This window comes from Salvelinus fontinalis, chromosome 36, assembly GCF_029448725.1.
Source record: "Salvelinus fontinalis isolate EN_2023a chromosome 36, ASM2944872v1, whole genome shotgun sequence".
Lineage (NCBI taxonomy): Eukaryota > Metazoa > Chordata > Actinopteri > Salmoniformes > Salmonidae > Salvelinus > Salvelinus fontinalis.
This window is the reverse complement of record NC_074700.1, coordinates 12,036,766-12,054,908: the sequence shown is the minus strand read 5'-3', so window position 1 is coordinate 12,054,908 and position 18,143 is coordinate 12,036,766.

Below are 18,143 nucleotides of genomic sequence, written 5' to 3'. Positions count from 1 at the left end.
ACATTTTACAAATACGTTTGGTCAAGACAGGATATGATTTCCTTAAAGGCCCAGTGCAGTCAAAAACGTGATTTCCTATGTTTTATATATAGCCTTAGTGTACAAAGATTAAGGACACCTGCTCTTTCCATGACATAGACTGGCAAGGTGAATCCAGGTGAAAGCTATGATCCCTTATTAATGTCACTTGTTAAATCCACTTCAATCAGTGTAGATGAAGGGGAAGAGACAGGCAGTTGCCTTGAGACAACTGAGACATGGATTGTGTATGTGTGCCATTCAGAGGGTGCATGGGCAAGACAAAAGATTTAAGTGCCTTTGAACTGGGTATGGTGGTAGGTGCCAGAAACACCGGTTTGTGTCAAGAACTGCAACGCTGCTGGATTTTTCACACTCAACAGTTTCCCGTGTGCATCAAGAATGGTCCACCACCCAAAGGACATCCAGTCAACTTGGCACAACTATGGAAGCATTGGAGTCAACATGGGCCAGCATCCCTGTGGAACACTTTCGACTCCTTGTGGAGTCCATGCCCTGACGAATTGAGGCAATTCTGAAGGGCAAAAGGTGGGGCGTATGCAACTAAATATTAGAAAGGTGTCCTTAATGTTTTGTACACTTAGAATGTTTTGTATGTTTTGGTCATTTCTACGCTATGACGTTGGAATAATACTGTGAAATTGTTAAAATGATGATAATGCACTTTTAGTGTGTAAGAGCTGTTTGAAAAGACCACCTGAAATGTCGTCCTGTTTTGGAGGGTTGGACTTAGTTAAATTAGTTTATAGGCCAATAACGAAGAGTTCTAAACCGCTTTGCCAATAACAGTTAGTTTTCAGTTTTTTCCCTCCCTACTCAAACCTCCCAGACAGTCCTAGAAAAATTATTGCTTGAGGAATAGCTCTTTGATGAGAAGCTATTTTTTACCATTTTAATTGAGAACAATCACAATAAGGTACTTCTGTTACCCAGGGTACTTCTGTTACTTTGCTTTACCCAGAAATTATTTTGATATTGAGATAAAAACAGCTGCATTGTACCTTTAAATGAAAGTTAATTAGGAAGAGTTACTCATATTTAATCCAAGTGTTCCGCTGTGCATGCAGGTTTGAAGACTATCAAATCTGTTACTCCCACATTGACAAGACTCTATTGAATGGAGGAAATATACTCCAGCTATTTAAATGATTCCAGGAAATTAACCATTCTATATAACTAAGTTGAAATGGGTCTTTGTATTCAACTAATTCACATCTCAACAAAGCTCAACTGGAGTGAAATTCCCATGATGGACGTCAAGAAGAACTGAGTTCCGTTACCTGACAAACCATTCTATTGGTCTCCGTCTTATACCCAGCAGTCAAAGGGGGATGCCAGTGGTTTGACAGGACCATTAGGGACTTGCCTTCGTCTGGCCTTGCCCTTCGTGGGCGTGTGTTTAAAGACGTCTGGCCAGCTGTTAGCACCGGCTGGAGAAGCTGCTCTAGAGGCGGGGGTCCGTCCGTAAAACGGAGCCGTGTGGTTCTGATGGATCAGTGCATCAGTTCCCCCCTGTAGTGTCAAACAAATAGAGAGGAGGACAGACTGTGTATCAGTCACGACGAAAGAAAGAAAGAGATGGAGAGATGGGAAGAGTTGAGAGAGATGCGGTTCACAATTGAATATGAAAGAGGACGGTCTTCCTCTTAGGAACTTGACATCTTCTTATTGGTGCCCTCCTGACACACTTTGGTAGTTTGATAGTGGATATGGAGCTAACAAGAAAACACCATGGGGAGTGGCCATAGGTGGATTGCAGGAGTTAGTTGCTTAAAGCGTGTTGTCTGAAATACTCAACTCCAAGGTACAATGAATGTCATGCAAGCCTTTGTTCCTGATTATGGTCAGAACCCACTGTCGAACTTCAAAGAAGTCATCTGGTTCCAAGAGGTTGCAGTCAGTCAATGATTTGCAGTGGATTGAATGGCGAATAATTAGAATCCTTTATTGTAAATTTGCTTTGGATCACAAGGGTGAAAACACCAAGGGCCTGTTTGAATGGATCTTTCCTTCCTTCCTTGAAGTAATAACTGATCTGGCATGACATGACAGCCTCATTTGTGAAAACAATGTCATGGTCACCTTTCTTACACCCATCCAGTCATGTCAGATGAATGGTTACTTCAAGGAAGGGAGAAAGGAAGGATGCATTATAAGAGTATTTGAACAGGACCCTGATGGGTACTGAAGAGCCAAAATGGAGGTACAGGGTAGTAGGTAGCCTTCTTTCAGTGCTGAGAGTGGACATGATGATGAGAATACATCCCTGCCTCACCTTTCCACCAAATTAGTAATTTTGCCATTATTGGTCCCTGTCTGTGTAAATCAACGCTGCCTACCTATGTTTTTTTGTTGAGAAAGCTTCATCGAAGCCCCTCCTCTGTTCCCAACGTTGGGGGGGTAGGGTGGGCAGGGGTTATCGATTGGGCCCTCAGATGTGCATTATTTTCGGCCACACAGTGTTTTGCTTTTTTTGAAAGCATGACAGAAATGGATCTATGGTAATCATATTTCATCGGCGGTGACGAGCATTTTCCATTACCTCGCCCGGGGACTTTATCTGGTTGCGCGCTCTCTCTCTCTGCTGGAGAGGGGCTCCCTGCCTAACCTCCATCCCTCTACCCTCCTCCGAACTAAATTATGCCATTTTTTATTCCCCCCCAAAAAGTATCTCTGGGCTTACTCTCTCTCTCTCCATCCCTCCCATATAAATGCAAGTGCACACGCGCGCGCACACACACACAAACACAGGCACAGTCCGACTTCAGACGACAGCAACTCCTGGAGAGTAAACATGTCATCGCTGGAGGAGCCAGATAGGAGCTGGGGCTCTCACAATACTTTATCAGAGCCAGCATTGCACATCAATAACAAAACCATCCCCCCTCACTCTCCTTCCATACCTCCCTCCTTCCATCACTCCATTCATCCTACGCCATCCTCCCCTCCAACCCTCACTGCCCACTTTTATTATTTCAAAACAAAAGCCGGAGCCCGCAAGAGAAACGGAACCAAGAGAGCGATAAAGCATTTGTCTGTTTATGCGGCCACGGAATTATTCCCACAGTCCTTTGTGTTTAGATACCTGGCTGGGCTCGTGCTAATAACCTGTTGGTTGGCTCTGGCACCGTTTGGTTTCTGTTGGTCTCCGATGTCCAAAAAAAAAAAAAAAAAAAAAGAGCACGCGGATAAACAATGATGCTGAACCCAAATATAATTACAAAATCTGAGCAGAAGTGTAGGAAAATGTTTGTTTAGGCTTAAACTTTTGATTGGCAGTGTGTGTTCTCCTACAGATGTGTGGTATGGCATTGTATCAAATAACCACTCTCACAGTTATACAGTGCCTTCAGAAAGTATAAGTGTTACAGACTGAATCTAAAACGGACAAAACAAAATGTCACCAGCCTACACACAATACCCCATAATGTCAATGTGGAATTATGTTTTTAGAAAATGTGTACAAATTAATCAAAAATGTGAAGATGAAATGTCTTGAGTGGTGCAGTGGGCTAAGCCACTGCATCTCAGTGCTAGAGGAGCCACTACAGACCCTGGTTCGATTCCAAGCTATATCACAACCGGCCGTGATTGGGAGTCCCATAGGGCGGCACAAAATTGGCCAACGTCGTCTGGGTTAGGGTTTGGCCATCATTGTAAATAAGAATTTGTTCTTAACTGACTTGCCTAGTTAAATATAGGTTAAATAATAATAAGTATTCAACCTCTTTGTTATGGCAAGCCTAAATAAGTTCAGGAGTAAAAATGTGCATGTTTAACATGATTTTGAATAACTACCTCATTTTTTTACCCCACACGTACAATTATCTGTAAGGTCCCTCAGTCGAGCAGTGAATTTCAAACACAGATTCATCCACAAAGACCAGGGAGGTTTTCCAATGCCTCGCAAAGAAGGTCACCTATTGGTAGATGAGTAAAAATGAAAAAGCAGACATTGAATTTGAGCATGGTGAAGTTATTAATTACACTTTGGATGGTGTATCAATACACCCAGTCACTGCAAACATACAGGCGTCCTTCCTAACTCAGTTGCCGGCAAAGAAGGAAACCGCTCAGGGATTTCACCATGAGGTGACTTTAAAACAGTTATAGAGTTTAATGGCTGTGATAGGAGAAAACTGAGGATAGATCAACAAAATTGTAGTTACTCCACAATACTAACCTAATTGACAAAGTGAAAGGAAGGAAGCCTGTACAGAATCAAAAATATTCTAAACATCCGTCCTGTTTACAGCAAGGCACTAAAGTTAGTGTCCTAAATACAAGTGTTATGTTTGGGGCAAATCCAATACAACACATTGCTAGGTATCACTGTACCACTATACAAATCTTCAAGTATAGTGGTGGCTGCATCATGTTATGGGTATGCTTTAATCGTTAGGGACTGGGGAGTTTTTCAGGATAAAAAAGAAACGGAATGGAGGTAAGCACAGGCAAAATCCTAGAGGAAAACCTGATTGTCTTCTTTCCACCAGACACTGGGAGATAAATTCACCTTTCAGCAGGACAATAACCTAAAACACAAGGTCAAATCTACACTGAAGTTGCTTACCAAGAAGACAGTGAATGTTCCTGAGTGGCCGACATAAATCTACTTGAAAAGCTATGGCAAGATCTGAAAATGGTTGTATAGCAATGATCAACAACCAATTTGACAGCATGAATAATTTTGAAAAGAATAATGCGGAATTGTTGCACAACCCAGGTGTGGAAAGCTCTTGGAGACTTACCCAGAAAGACTCACAGCTGTAATCGCTGCCAAAGGTGCTTCTACAAATTATTGACTCAGGGGTGTGAAGATTTACACTACCGTTCAAAAGTTTTTGGTCACAAAGAAATGCCCTTGTTTTTGACGGAAAAGCACATTTTTGGTCAATTTAAAATTACCTCAAATTGATCAGAAATACAGTGTAGACATTGTCAATGTTGTAAATGACTATCGTAGCTGGAAATGCAGATTTCTTCAAATGGAATATCTACATAGTTGTACAGAGGCCCATTATTAGCAGCTATCAGTCCTGTGTTCCAATGGCACAGTTGTGTTAACCAATCCAAGTTTATAATTTTAAAAGGATAATTGATCATTAGAAAACCCTTTTGCAATCATGTTAGCACAGCTGAAAAATGTTGTGCTGATTAAAGAAGCAATAAAACTGGCCTTCTTTAGACTAGTTGAGTATCTGGAGCATCAGCATTTGTGGGTTCGATTACAGGCTCAAAATGGCCAGAAACAAAGAACTTTCTTCCGAAACTAATCAGTATATTCTTGTTCTGAGAAATGAAGATTATTCCATGCGAGAAATTGCCAAGACACTGAAGATCTTGTACAACGCTGTGTACTACTCCCTTCACAGAACAGCACAAACTGGCTCTAACGAGAATAGAAAGAGGCGTGGGAAGCCCCGGTGCACAACTGAGCAAGAGGACAAGTACATTAGAGTGTCTAGTTTGAAAAACAGACTGAACTGGCAGCTTCATTAAATAGTACCTGCAAAACACCAGATTCAACATCAATATCTCAGACTGGCCAATAAAAATAAAAGATTAAGATGGGCAAAAGAACACAGACACTGGACAGAGGACTTTTGAACGGCAATGTATGTAAATTAAATATTTCTGTAATTTCATTTTCAACACATTTGCAAAACATGTTTTCACTTTATCATTATGTGGTATTGTGTGTAGATGGGTGAGGTAAAAAATATATATTTTGAATTCAGGCTGTAACACAACAAAATGTGGAATAAGTCAAGGGGTATGAATACTTTCTGAAGGCACTGTATGTGTTTTTGTTTGGGCAGTTGTCACTTTAATTTAGAAAATGAAACTAGGAGAAAACACATACTGTCTGCATTTTAAGGAATTTAACTTTACGATGGTATTCAAACAAGTGTTTGATCCGTGTAGCAAAAACCACTGCGCTTATCCAGAGAAAAACATTCTTGTTGCATACAAACTTTAATTAATAACACATATGCATGCACACACAAACAAACACACAGACACACTGTTCCCTCTCGCCAAAAGGATGTTCCGCTCTAACAAAAGCCTCTCCACAGGGAGTCCAATGTCTTGCTGAGACCAGAAGAGAGGAATACACTGTTGTTTTTTATTATTTATTTAATTCCCAACCATAATTTGATATCGTAAGCCTCTGCCTTGGCCCTGGCTCTAAAACAAAAAAATATATACAGTTTGTGTTTGGTTTGTTGCACTGCATGGCGAAATATGACATATCCGGAAAGTGCTATAATGGAATGTCTATAATAAAGATTCCCATGAGTGAATATTCTTTAGGCGCTTGCTGGGAATTGTGGGGGACCTCACGAGACGATATTATTACGATACTTAGGTGCCGATACGATATGTATTACGATTCTCACGATTCTATATGTATTTTGATTTGATACTGCAATTTTATTGCGATTTAATATTCCAAACATATTGCTCACTATATGTCTGCTGAAGAGAGACGAGAGAGCATGAGAAAATGTATTTTGATCAGTCATGGAAATAAAAGTGCTGAAAACATGTTGGCTCACTTTTTAAAAAGAAGATGGAGAACAAGATATAGGATGAAAAATGCCATAGTTTTGGCGTATGTACAGCCGACTAGCGCGAGCTAACGCTACCTAGCAAAAAACACAATATACTATGTATCTATACTGTGTATGTGTATATATATATGTATGTATGTAAACTCAGCAAAAAAAGAAACATCCCTTTTTCAGGACTCTGTCTTTCAAAAATAATTCATACAAATCCAAATAACTTCACAGATCTTCATTGTGAAGTGTTTAAACACTGTTTCCCATGATTGTTCAATGAACCATAAACAATGAATGAACATGCACCTGTGGAACGGACGTTAAGACACTAACAGCTTACAGACAGTATGCAATTAAGGTCACAGTTATGAAAACTTAGGACACTAAAGAGGCCTTTCTACTGCCTTTGAAAAACACCAAAAGAAAGATGCCCAGGGTCCCTGCTCATCTGTGTGAACGTGCTTTAGGCATGCTGCAAGAAGGCATGAAAACTGAAGATGTGGCCAGGGCAATAAATTGCAATGTCCGTACTGTGAGACGCCTAAGACAGCGCTACAGGGAGACAGGACGGACAGCTGATCATCCTCGCAGTGGCAGACCATGTGTAACAACACCTGCACAGGATCGGTATATCCGAACGTCACACCTGCGGGACAGGTACAGAATGGCAACAACAACTGCCCGAGTTACACCAGGAACGCATAATCCCTCCATCAGTGCTCAGACTGTCCGCAATAGGCTGAGAGAGGCTGGACTGAGGGCTGGTAGGCCTGTTGTCTGGTGAGGACCTGCCTTACATCACCGGCAACAACGTCGCCTATGGGCACAAACCCACTGTCAAAAAGTGCTCTTCACTGACGAGTCGTGGTTTTGTCTCACCAGGGGTGATTGTCGGATTTCCGTTTATTGCCGAAGGAATGAGCATTACACCGAGGCCTGTACTCTGGAGCGGGATCGATTTGGAGGTGGAGGGTCCGTCATGGTCTGGGGCGGTGTGTCACAGCATCATCGGACAGAGCTTGTTATCATTGCAGGCAATTTCAACACTGTGCGTTACAGCGAAGATATCCTCCTCCCTCATGTGGTACCCTTCCTGCAGGCTCATCCTGACATAACGCTCCAGCATGACAATGCCACCAGCCATACTGCTCGTTCTGTGCGTGATTTCCTGCAAGACAGGAATGTCAGTGTTCTGCCATGGCCAGCGAAGAGCCCGGATCTCAATTCCATTGGGACCTGTTGGATCGGAGGGTGAGGGCTAGGGCCATTCCCCCTAGAAATGTCCAGGAACTTGCAGGTGCCTTGGTGGAAGTGTGGGGTAACATCTCATAGTAAGAACTGGCAAATCTGGTGCAGTCCATGAGGAGGAGATGCACTGCAGTACTTAATGCAGCTGGTGGCCACACCAGATACTGACTGTTATTTTTGATTTTGAACCCCCCCCCTTTGTTCAGGTACACATTATTCAATTTCTGTTAGTCACATGTCTATGGAACTTGTTCAGTTTATGTCTCAGTTGTTGAATCTTGTTATGTTCATACAAATATTTACACATGTTAAGTTTGCTGAAAATAAACGCAGTTGCCAGTGAGAGGACGTTTCTTTTTTGCTGAGTTTATATGTATGAATATATATACACCACCGTTCAAAAGTTTGGGGTCACTTTGAAATTTCCTTGTTTTTGAAAGAAAAGCAATTTTTTTGTCCATTAAAATAACATGTGAGAAACTGCCAAGAAACTGAAGATCTCGTACAACGCTGTGTACTACTCCCGTCACAGAATTTGATGTTATTTTAATGGACAAAAAAATTGATTTTCTTGAAAAAAAACAAGGACATTTCTAAGTGACCCCAAACTTTGGATGGTACTGTATACTGTATGTATATTATTTTATTTTTTACAAATCAATACTATAATGTCGTCGCCCAAGTATCGCGATATGTAACTGTATCCCGGATTTGGTCAATGGATTATACGTATTACTTTCACAACGTTTAATTTCCCTTTTAATAGATTTTCGAGACCAAAATCTGGGAGAGAGGATAGAGCAACAAATTCTGTGAAAGGTTTTTAAAATAACAAATAATGTGCATCCGGCGGAATGAATTAAAACAGAGATTTATCTTTTGATACAGCCGGCAGTGGCTGCTCAAAATTCATTCGTTTGCCTGGTATTTGTTTAAGCAGATTGAAGAAGGGAGTGCGCTTGTTCCTTTGCGTGGTGTTTTGTATCTTATCGTTTCTTTCGACACATGAATATGTGTGTGAAGAATTATAGCATGTTGAGAATTGTAGCGTGTGGGATAGTGGCTTAACGTGAATGTGTTATGGCGACGTTGAAATGCAACGTTTTCTGGACTAGTGTAATGTGGGCGATGCTATTATAGACTCTTTCTGTTTGTGGGGAAATGATCTGACCATTTCTCTAAAAGGCATGCTACCAGCTGAACACACACACACACAGACACATGAACACGTGTGGACACACACAGTGCACACAGTGCACACACACACACATGAACACATTTGGACACATACGCAGTGCATACACACACACAGACACACGAACACGTGTGGACACACGCAGTGCGTACACACACGCACACACACAGACACACACACACAAACATGAACTCATGTGGACACACACGCAGTGCATACACACACACACACACACAGTTAAGTGGAGGCTCCAAGACTTCCACAAAAGTTCTAGTCACAAGGTGCTCCAGCTATATTTACATAGAAACACACACACGCCGATATCTAACCACCCTGTCATATTAGGGACCTTCCAAGACTTCCACGAATGTCACGGCGAGGTCGCAAGCTTCTCCATAGTTACCGCCAGTCACCTGCTCTCATTAAAGGAAATTAATGTTGCATTCGCTTTCAATTAACCTTCCGTGGCAACGGAGCAGGACAAGGAGGGAGGCCCGGGCCCTGCTGGAGGTCAAGGTAATTGAATAGGGGTGTAATGATGACAATGCAAAGGGGCTGCCGGTCGTGACTTGGGGGCGAGTCACGGCGCAGTTAGGCCGGAGGTTGAGTGGCGGGTGTCAGAGAACAATGTTAGCTCACTACAAGCGCGACCGCTGGCTGAAGTGCAGAATCCAAAATGGCAACCAACACAGGATTATGGGTTCTTTCTCCCATTCTTACTTCATTTGCAGATTTGATGTATTTCTCATATTGGTTTTCTAGTCCTTCTCATCTGTAAGGCTTTAGTCTCTCACTCTCTCTAAGCTGTGATGGTCGTCTGCTCCTCAAAAGCGTGAAGGAGCATTGGCCAAGGGTAAAACACCCTGGGTGCCTGAGGGTTGGCCAAAAGTAAAACACTCTGGGTGACTGAGTGTTGGCCAACAGTAAAACACACCTGGGTGTGTCCATCCCACTGATGAATGGCCATGTGGCCGTGCAGGCGGATCGATACTGTGTGTGTAGGGTGCGTTTTTGTGTGTGTGTGATGTGGGTGGGGGTTCTTCATCTGATTAACAGGTGAATTCTGCTGAGCTGGAAATCCCATTAAATCCCTGGCATCTTACACACAGACACGTGTATGTACGCATGCACACACACATACACACACACACATACACCACCATAGGGTTGAGCTCCCACACGCTATAAAGGGAACATATGAAGAGCATGCCTGTAACTCACCTTCCTCCCTCGCTGAACTGGACTGTATGTATGCCACTGAACCTACTGGGCCATGTTAATACCCCCCACCACCCCAAACCCCTATCCCCTTACATAATGTCACACTGCACTGGGGGGGGACTCTATCCCACTTCACAATACATAAACAATAACGTTCAATTTAGAGGGAGGGAGTATGGATGCCAAGTTTGTGAGACCATTGAGCATAAGTGGGAAAGCTTGTTTTTTTGGCACCCAGTCCTTGTTTTGATTTTGAGTCAATGCGTATAAACCAATATTGTCTTGGTAAATATGAAATGTCCTATGAGTAGCCATTCGTCCAGTGTGTTATAGATGCATTTCCTTGCATGGTGTGAGTCATTCTGACGCAGTGACTCAATATGTCTTCTTGTCTTGGCCGTCAGTGTGTGTGGGCTTGTCGTGTAAGCTGCCATCCTGGTGCCCTTACGCCTGATCTGTCACTCTGTGGTGCTGGCATTCAGCCTCCTCTCCTCCTGCCTCTCTCTCCCTCTGTCTACCTTTCACTCTTCTTCTCTATTCATTTATCTCTCCCTCCCTCCCCTCTCTATCCGTCTCTCTCTCTCCCTCCGTCTCCCACTCCTTCTCCTCTCTTTCTAACCATCTCTCCCTGTCTCTCTCTCAATCGCTCTTTCATTCCCCATTTCCTCCCCCTTTCCCTCCCTCCCTTCCTCCCTCCCTCTCTGTCTTGTTTCTTTGGGAGGACAAAGCGTGACACTCTATCTCTGACACATCGTGCGTGTCCCTCTCTGATGATGCCAGCACGGTGACAAATCGGGCCGGGCACGTGTGTCATCTGGCCAGTGACGGGAGGAACGACAAGCTCGCCGCCATCTGCAGGCTCCTCCTCATCGCCCACCCTTCAGCCTATCACAAAGGAGACAGTCAGTAAGGGATGTCTGTTTGCAGTCTTGGAAGCTTTGTCGTTGTTGACCTTGAGAGTTAGCCTTTTATCAATACAAAATTTATACAGAACCAGTCAAAAGTTTGGACACACCTACTCATTCAAGGGTTTCTACATTGTAGAACAATAGTGAAGACATCAACACTCTGAAATAACACATATGGAATCATCAAGTAACCAAAAAAGTGTTAAACAAATCAAAATATATTTTATATTTGAGATTCTTCAATGTCAAGAGTGTGCAAAGCTGTCATCAAGGCAAAGTGTAGCTATTTAGAAGAATCTAAAAGATAAAATATATTTTGATTGGTTAAATACGTTTTTGGTTACCACGTGGTATTTCATAGTTTTGATGTCTTCAGAATAATTCTGCAATGTAGAAAATAGTATAAAAAAAAAAAAAAACTTGAATGAGTAGGTGTGCCCAAACTTTTGACTGGTACTGTGTGCTTACATACAGTCCGTACATTAACCACTCTATGCTCTGTGCAGAACATCAAATGCCCATATGTAGTATTAACATGCATAAATGGATGCATGCGTGCATTCAATCATACATAATGCAGATCATAGAATGCCAAAGCTCATTTAAGCGTTGGCCATTGCCGCAACATCTCTCTCTCTCTCTCTGTGACCCTGCCGCATGATCTGTCTCTGGAGCCAATCAGCTCTGTCATGCAAGAAAAGAAAGGGCTTACAGGCCCCCTTCCCTCCTTCCCTCCCCCTCTCCTTCGCTACCTAGCGTAGCCTAGCCAGAACCTAGCATAGCATAGTCATATAGCCAGGCTAGTTACTACCTATGCTACCACCTGCTACCACTGTATCTCCCAATGTGATCGGGAGATGGTATGCACCTATGTATAACTAACAGTGTGGCTTTAACCATTAGGTGGTGGGGGATTTACCAAATATCTGACCCTCTCCATAAATCAGTGGTTAGTGGAGACATCTACCTACTTTATAGAGGCCTAGCCTAGCTTCCCTAGTGCAGGCTAATACTGTAGCCAACCTCACGCTTCCTTCCACAGAAATCTGCCAGGCTGTCTCCCATGCTTGAGAGCTCAGGAGAAATTGAGCTAATTCCCATTCCAGCTTTGACTTGCAAAGAGAAAATTCCTAATTCCCCCCTCCCAACCCCCCTTTCTCTGTTGTGGCAGCTGTTGTATTTTAAGATTTGGTATGTGTGTGTGTGTGTGTGTGTGTGTGTGTGTGTGTGTGTGTGTGTGTGTGTGTGTGTGTGTGTGTGTGTGTGTGTGTGTGTGTGTGTGTGTGTGTGTGTGTGTGTGTGTGTGTGTGTGTGTGTGTGTTTGCGTGCGTGTTAATGTCATGTTCTGTCGCCATTTGACATGAATGTGTGTCTGTGTCAGTTTTGTATACAATGCGTTATAACTTGTGTACGTCCTGGGCTGTGCCAGTATTTCTGTGTGGACCTTGCAGAAAGTCTCAGTACATTTACGTCATGTTCTAGCACAGGATGTGCAGTATAGGTAGTGTGAGGGCTTTCAAAGTGCCCGCCGTCAAATGTTTGGGAACTCATCCGTGTCATTAGGTCACATGTTCTGGAAGTAAAAAGAAAACATGACATGCATGTACCTTGACCCTCTGACAGCTGCAGACGCACACACACACAAGTAAAGTGGCGCACACGCACGAGCACAAAGACACACAAGCACGCAGGAACGGGCAAACACACACACACACACACACACACACACACACACACACACACACACACACACACACACACACACACACACACACACACACACACACACACACACACACACACACACACACACACACACACACACACACACACACACACACACACACACACACACACACACACACACACACACACACACACACTATCCTGAACCTGGTGGCCTGAACACACACACATCCCATCCACTTCAAACACGGCAACACAGACACAACAAACACACACACACTACTTCAGTTACCCCAGCTTGAGCTAATGCTACCCCAGATGAAAGAGTCTATTGATAGCGCTTAGCGTGGCGCATTGAGTTACTTCACCCTCTCTCAGGGCTTGGACTTGGGCCTGAGGTGGCTGCCAGTGTCTGTCTCTGTCTCTCTCTCTCTTTCGCTCTCTCTCACGCTCCTCCGTCTCTCTCTCACCCTCCCTCATTCTTTCCCTATTTTCCCCTACATCCCTCCCTCCCTTTCTCTTTTATTTCCCGTCCTCTCTCCCTCCCTCTCTCTATCCTTTATCAGGAGCCCTTCTCTTGAAACTCACGGGATGTGCTCCTCTATAATAGACTCAGTCAGCGAGAGAATGAACAGGATTAATTCAGCCAACGGCGGCAGAGGGATTTGATGATGTCATCCGTATGAATGAACCAGTTAGCGGATTATCTCCCCGAGGTGGAAGAGATCCAAACAGATGAACGTAAAAGCCAGGGCGAGGGGAGGGAGAGAGGGAGGGGAGAGGGAGAGAGGGAGGGAAAAGGATAGAACGAGAGGTTGCAAGGTAAAGACAGAGCAAGGTATAGAAGATAGAGGTAGAAAAGAGAAAGAGAGCGAACGAGGACCAAAAAAGGAGAGCGCAGGGTGCCTCAGTTAAAGCTGGTCACCTGCACCATCAGTACAGATTGGTGGAGTGGGCGATTGGGTTGGCTGTGGTGGCACTATTTAGTTCCTAGGTGTCACATTTGAGCTATGGAGCGTCTGAGGGAATCTCCCAGGAGCCTCAGCTGCGTCAATCACTGCTCAGTGGGCCGCCATGGCCAATCATCCTCCCCTCCAATAGCCAGCTGAGCTCCACAGGTTGGGGCCAGCCACCCCCCCCCTTCTCTCCCCCTCTCTCCCTAGCCCCATGTGTGGTGTTGGCATCCCCCTCCCCTCTTCTCTCCAGAGGCCAGGGGAGCCCCGGCAAGGCCCTGGCCACTCCAATCTCTCGTAATTGAGATGGATGATGGTTCAAATGTGAGGGGGGTTGGGAGTGGGGGGTTATGCGGGATAGGGTACTCCCACTACTGTCGCTGTGGTTACCAGGCACACACACATTTTCAACACTGTTCTCTCAGTGTTTAATTGGCTTGTTGATGGGCCTTCTGAATGTGTTTGCCAATTTCTTTCTCCCAGTCCCCTGTCCCCAGTCCCTCTTGTCTCTCGCTCTCTCACTCATTGACTCTCTCACCATGTCCATGTCCTAAGTCTAGGGCAGGTTGTGGTACTTCAGTTTAGAGGAGGGATACTGGCGTCAATGCTATGACTGTCTCTGCTCTCACACAGAATCCAGTAGGCATCAAGCTGTAAGCCAATCAGGTGCAGTTGGAGTGTTCAGTTTTTTTACAGCAGTTACTTTCAACTCCAGGAGGGAAATCCCTGAGAGACTGAATTGTTAGACCCGGCACTAATCAAAATGGACTCTGATACCGAGGTCTGTGTATGTGTGTGTTATTCCTCATCTCCAATCTCTCTTACGCAGCCCCAGACATCGTTAAGCCCTGCCTAAACGTGGGTTGAAACCAAATTCAACCACCACTTCCTACCCCATCCCCACCCCAAGCGGAAAGGCAATATCGATCGATCCCTCTTGTTTTGGGAGGGGCACAGGATAAAAGTGGATTTGCCCAACTAATCGTTGAGCACCGCCGGATCCCAGGGCGCGACAGGTAAACAGGTTCCTATCCTCAGTGAGAGGGGAGCAGAGCGGGCCCTCAGCCCCCCTCCTCCTCCATGTCTCCATCCCTCCTTCCCTCCATCCCTCTTTTAATGGCTCTAATGAGTTGTCGGCCTGGCTGAGGGAAGAAATCTGTAATGCACTGTGAAATATGTATCTTTCAGAGAGGGAGATGGTGAGAGCGAGAGAAAGAGCCAAAGAGCAAGATAGAGAGAAAAAGAGAGAGAGGCATTGAGATAGAGATGTAAAGAGAGGGAGAGACGGGCCCTTTCTGAGCACGAAAGACAGATAAGAGAGCATAGGAAACCTGGTTGTGATTAATGCCGAGTGTGTGGCGGAGCAGGGGTAGGTACTGTAGGGGCTGGGCGACGCAGCACCCGATGGAGGGAGGAATCTATCCCGACACTCTCTTTCCCCGTAATTAGATTATTGGACTGATGAGGTAGCGCCCAGGATTAAGTCCTTCATCAGTTCTGAGGGAAGAGGGAGGGAGGGAAGTGGGGCTAGAGACAGAGGTAGAGAGCGAGGGAGGAAGGGTGTAGAGAGGGAAGGAGGGACGTGGAGAAAGCGAGGGACAGACAGAGAGAGGGTGCTGCACCAACCTCTCAAGGAACTCTTCACCCCTCCCCCTCCTTCCTTTCATTGTGGCCAGACCCACTGTGACAAACGGGGGAAGTCCAAACATATTGCTCTATAGCATTTAAGTTATAGCATTTAAGTCCAACATATAGAATTTAAGCTATGGTAGTAGTAGGCCTATGCTAGCTGTGGCAGCAATACCATTGTGAATGCGGTGATGACATATTGGTGGTGGATGTCTTGAATTACCTCCATACAATTTATAGCCCGCCGTGTACGGGAAACATGTTTCATGCAAATCATTATTATTACTGCCGCTACTGCTATTACTCCAACTTCTGCCAGTAATAATGTTAATACATACTGCTTGAAACGTCAATCTTTCCTGGGGCTTTATTCTGTAAGGTGATCTGGCGGATGCCTTTAGTTACGCTTCTGCTCTTGTTTGTATCAAAGGTTTCTCTTCCCCTCCACTCCCCTCTGCTCTCTTTTCCTCCCCCTCTCCTCTCCCCTTCTCCTACGGTAAAGACAGAGGCTTCCCCTGCCCTGTGAGGGTGGCAGCTGGGAGAATACAGTGTGCCGTTAACCTACACACCTTTAATTTACAGGGGAGACCTTTCGAGGTTCTTTTTCTACGCAGCCCCGCAGTCGTTCACCTTTCCTAACGGGCATAAATCTCCCCTCAGGGCTCCTGTATTTGAAGGCTTTGTGCTCCCAGCTGGAATGTCAGCACAGGCCAAGCAAGAGACCCAGGGTGTTTTTTTTTTGTTTGTGCTATTGTAGACACTCTTATGTGGAAGTATGCTATGGGCACTAAGAGGTCTGGACCTCTATGGCAGAGGTGGTACAGTAGTGTACTTGAGCTGTGGCAGCAGGGCTGGTGGTTCAAGTCCTGTTTTGACTGTCCCTTCTCAATTGTTTCACTGTTGTTGCAGCAACCTACTGGAAGAAACCAGCACAACTACAGGTTGGTCGTACATTATGGGCTGCAATGTGACTTAGGATCTGTACACGTCAACCCCACTTTTGTAAATCATACATCTGACTCAATCATTGATCATTGCCTGCTTGTTTTGCCTAAACTTAGACCTCCAGGTCTTTGACCTCAGCCATATTGTATTTATAGTGCCCCCCCTTTGTTCCCCTCCAAGCCACCTTCACTTCTACCTTTTGGCTGGTAGTACTGGTGTTGAACCCTGGCTCCGCTCACCTCCACCAGCCTGAAATAGCCAGGCCTGCTGTGGTTATTTATTAACACTGGCGGAATTCTGGCTTCGTCTGCAGCTGTCGGATTGGCTGGCAGCCGCATCTCACACACCCAGAAGCACACACACACACTAACAGGAGCGCGAACACACACACTAACATACAAACACGTTTGTTTTACTATCCTTGTGGGGACCAAACAATTGAAAATCCTATTTTCCCTCACCCCAAACCCCTAACCCTAAACCTAATCCGAACACCTAAACCTAACCCGTAAACCAAATTATGACCCTAACCCTAATTGTGACCCTAACCCCTAGGTTTAAAATAGCCTTTTTCCTTGTGGGGACCGGCGAAATGTCCCCCACTGAATAAGTCTTGTTTTACTGTCCTTGTGAGGACTTCTGGCCTGCAGACCTCAGTTGTACACCCCCTGGTTTGTAGGGACGTATTGGGCTACTCTCTCATGCTGCATGGGTTGCTATGGTATAGGATGCTGGACTACAAGGACACAAACGTTTTTTGCTTGTTTTGACTGGGACCATATTTGTTTTGACTGGAGGTAGGCTAGATGTTTATTACAACCATGGTTAAATTGTTGTGTGAAAAACTGAACAGTGTACCTCAAACGTCTCCTCGGAGTACTTGGTGTTAGCTCCTACCTGAAACTTTGAGATTGGCCTCCCAGGTGGCGCAGTGGTCTAGGGCACTGCATCGAAGCGATAGCTGCGCCACCAGAGACTATGGGTTCACGCCCAGGCTCTGTCGCAGCCGGCCGCGACCGGGAGGTCCGTGGGGCGACGCACAATTGGCCTAGCGTCGTCCAGGTTAGGGAGGGTTTGGCCGGTAAGGATATCCTTGTCTCATCGCGCACCAGCGACTCCTGTGGCGGGCCGGGTGCAGTGCGCGCTAACCGAGGGAGCCAGGTGCACGGTGTTTCCTCAGACACATTGGTGCGGCTGGCTTCCGGGTTGGAGGCGCGCTGTGTTACGGTTGCAGTGCGGCTTGGTTGGGTTGTGCTTCGGAGGACGCGTGGCTTTCGACCTTCGTCTCTCCCGAGCCCGTACGGGAGTTGTAGCGATGAGACAAGATAGTAATTACTAGCAATTGGATACCACGAAAATTGGGGCGAAAAGGGGGTCAAATAAAAATAAAATAAAATAAAAACAACTTTGAGATTAAATCACAGAAGCCATCTTTGAGCCAATCTTTAGATTTTCATATGCTCACTTCAAACAACATCCAGCAAGACTTGTAGCATTTATGACTCTCTCACAGCGACTACATCAATTGCCAGTGGTCAGCTACAAAAACAGCTAAAAATAATTAGAGTAAACTGCAGACAAAGGTCGATTCAAAGGTCTACATTTAAGATTAGCAACTGACCACAGACACCGGATCAGACGCGCTCGTTAAACGGTGGCACCAAAACAAGAAAACAGAACTCAGACATCAAGGTTCTTATATTCAGAGGTCACGTCTTGAGTCATAACTCCAAAGGCGTGGGGGTGTGAC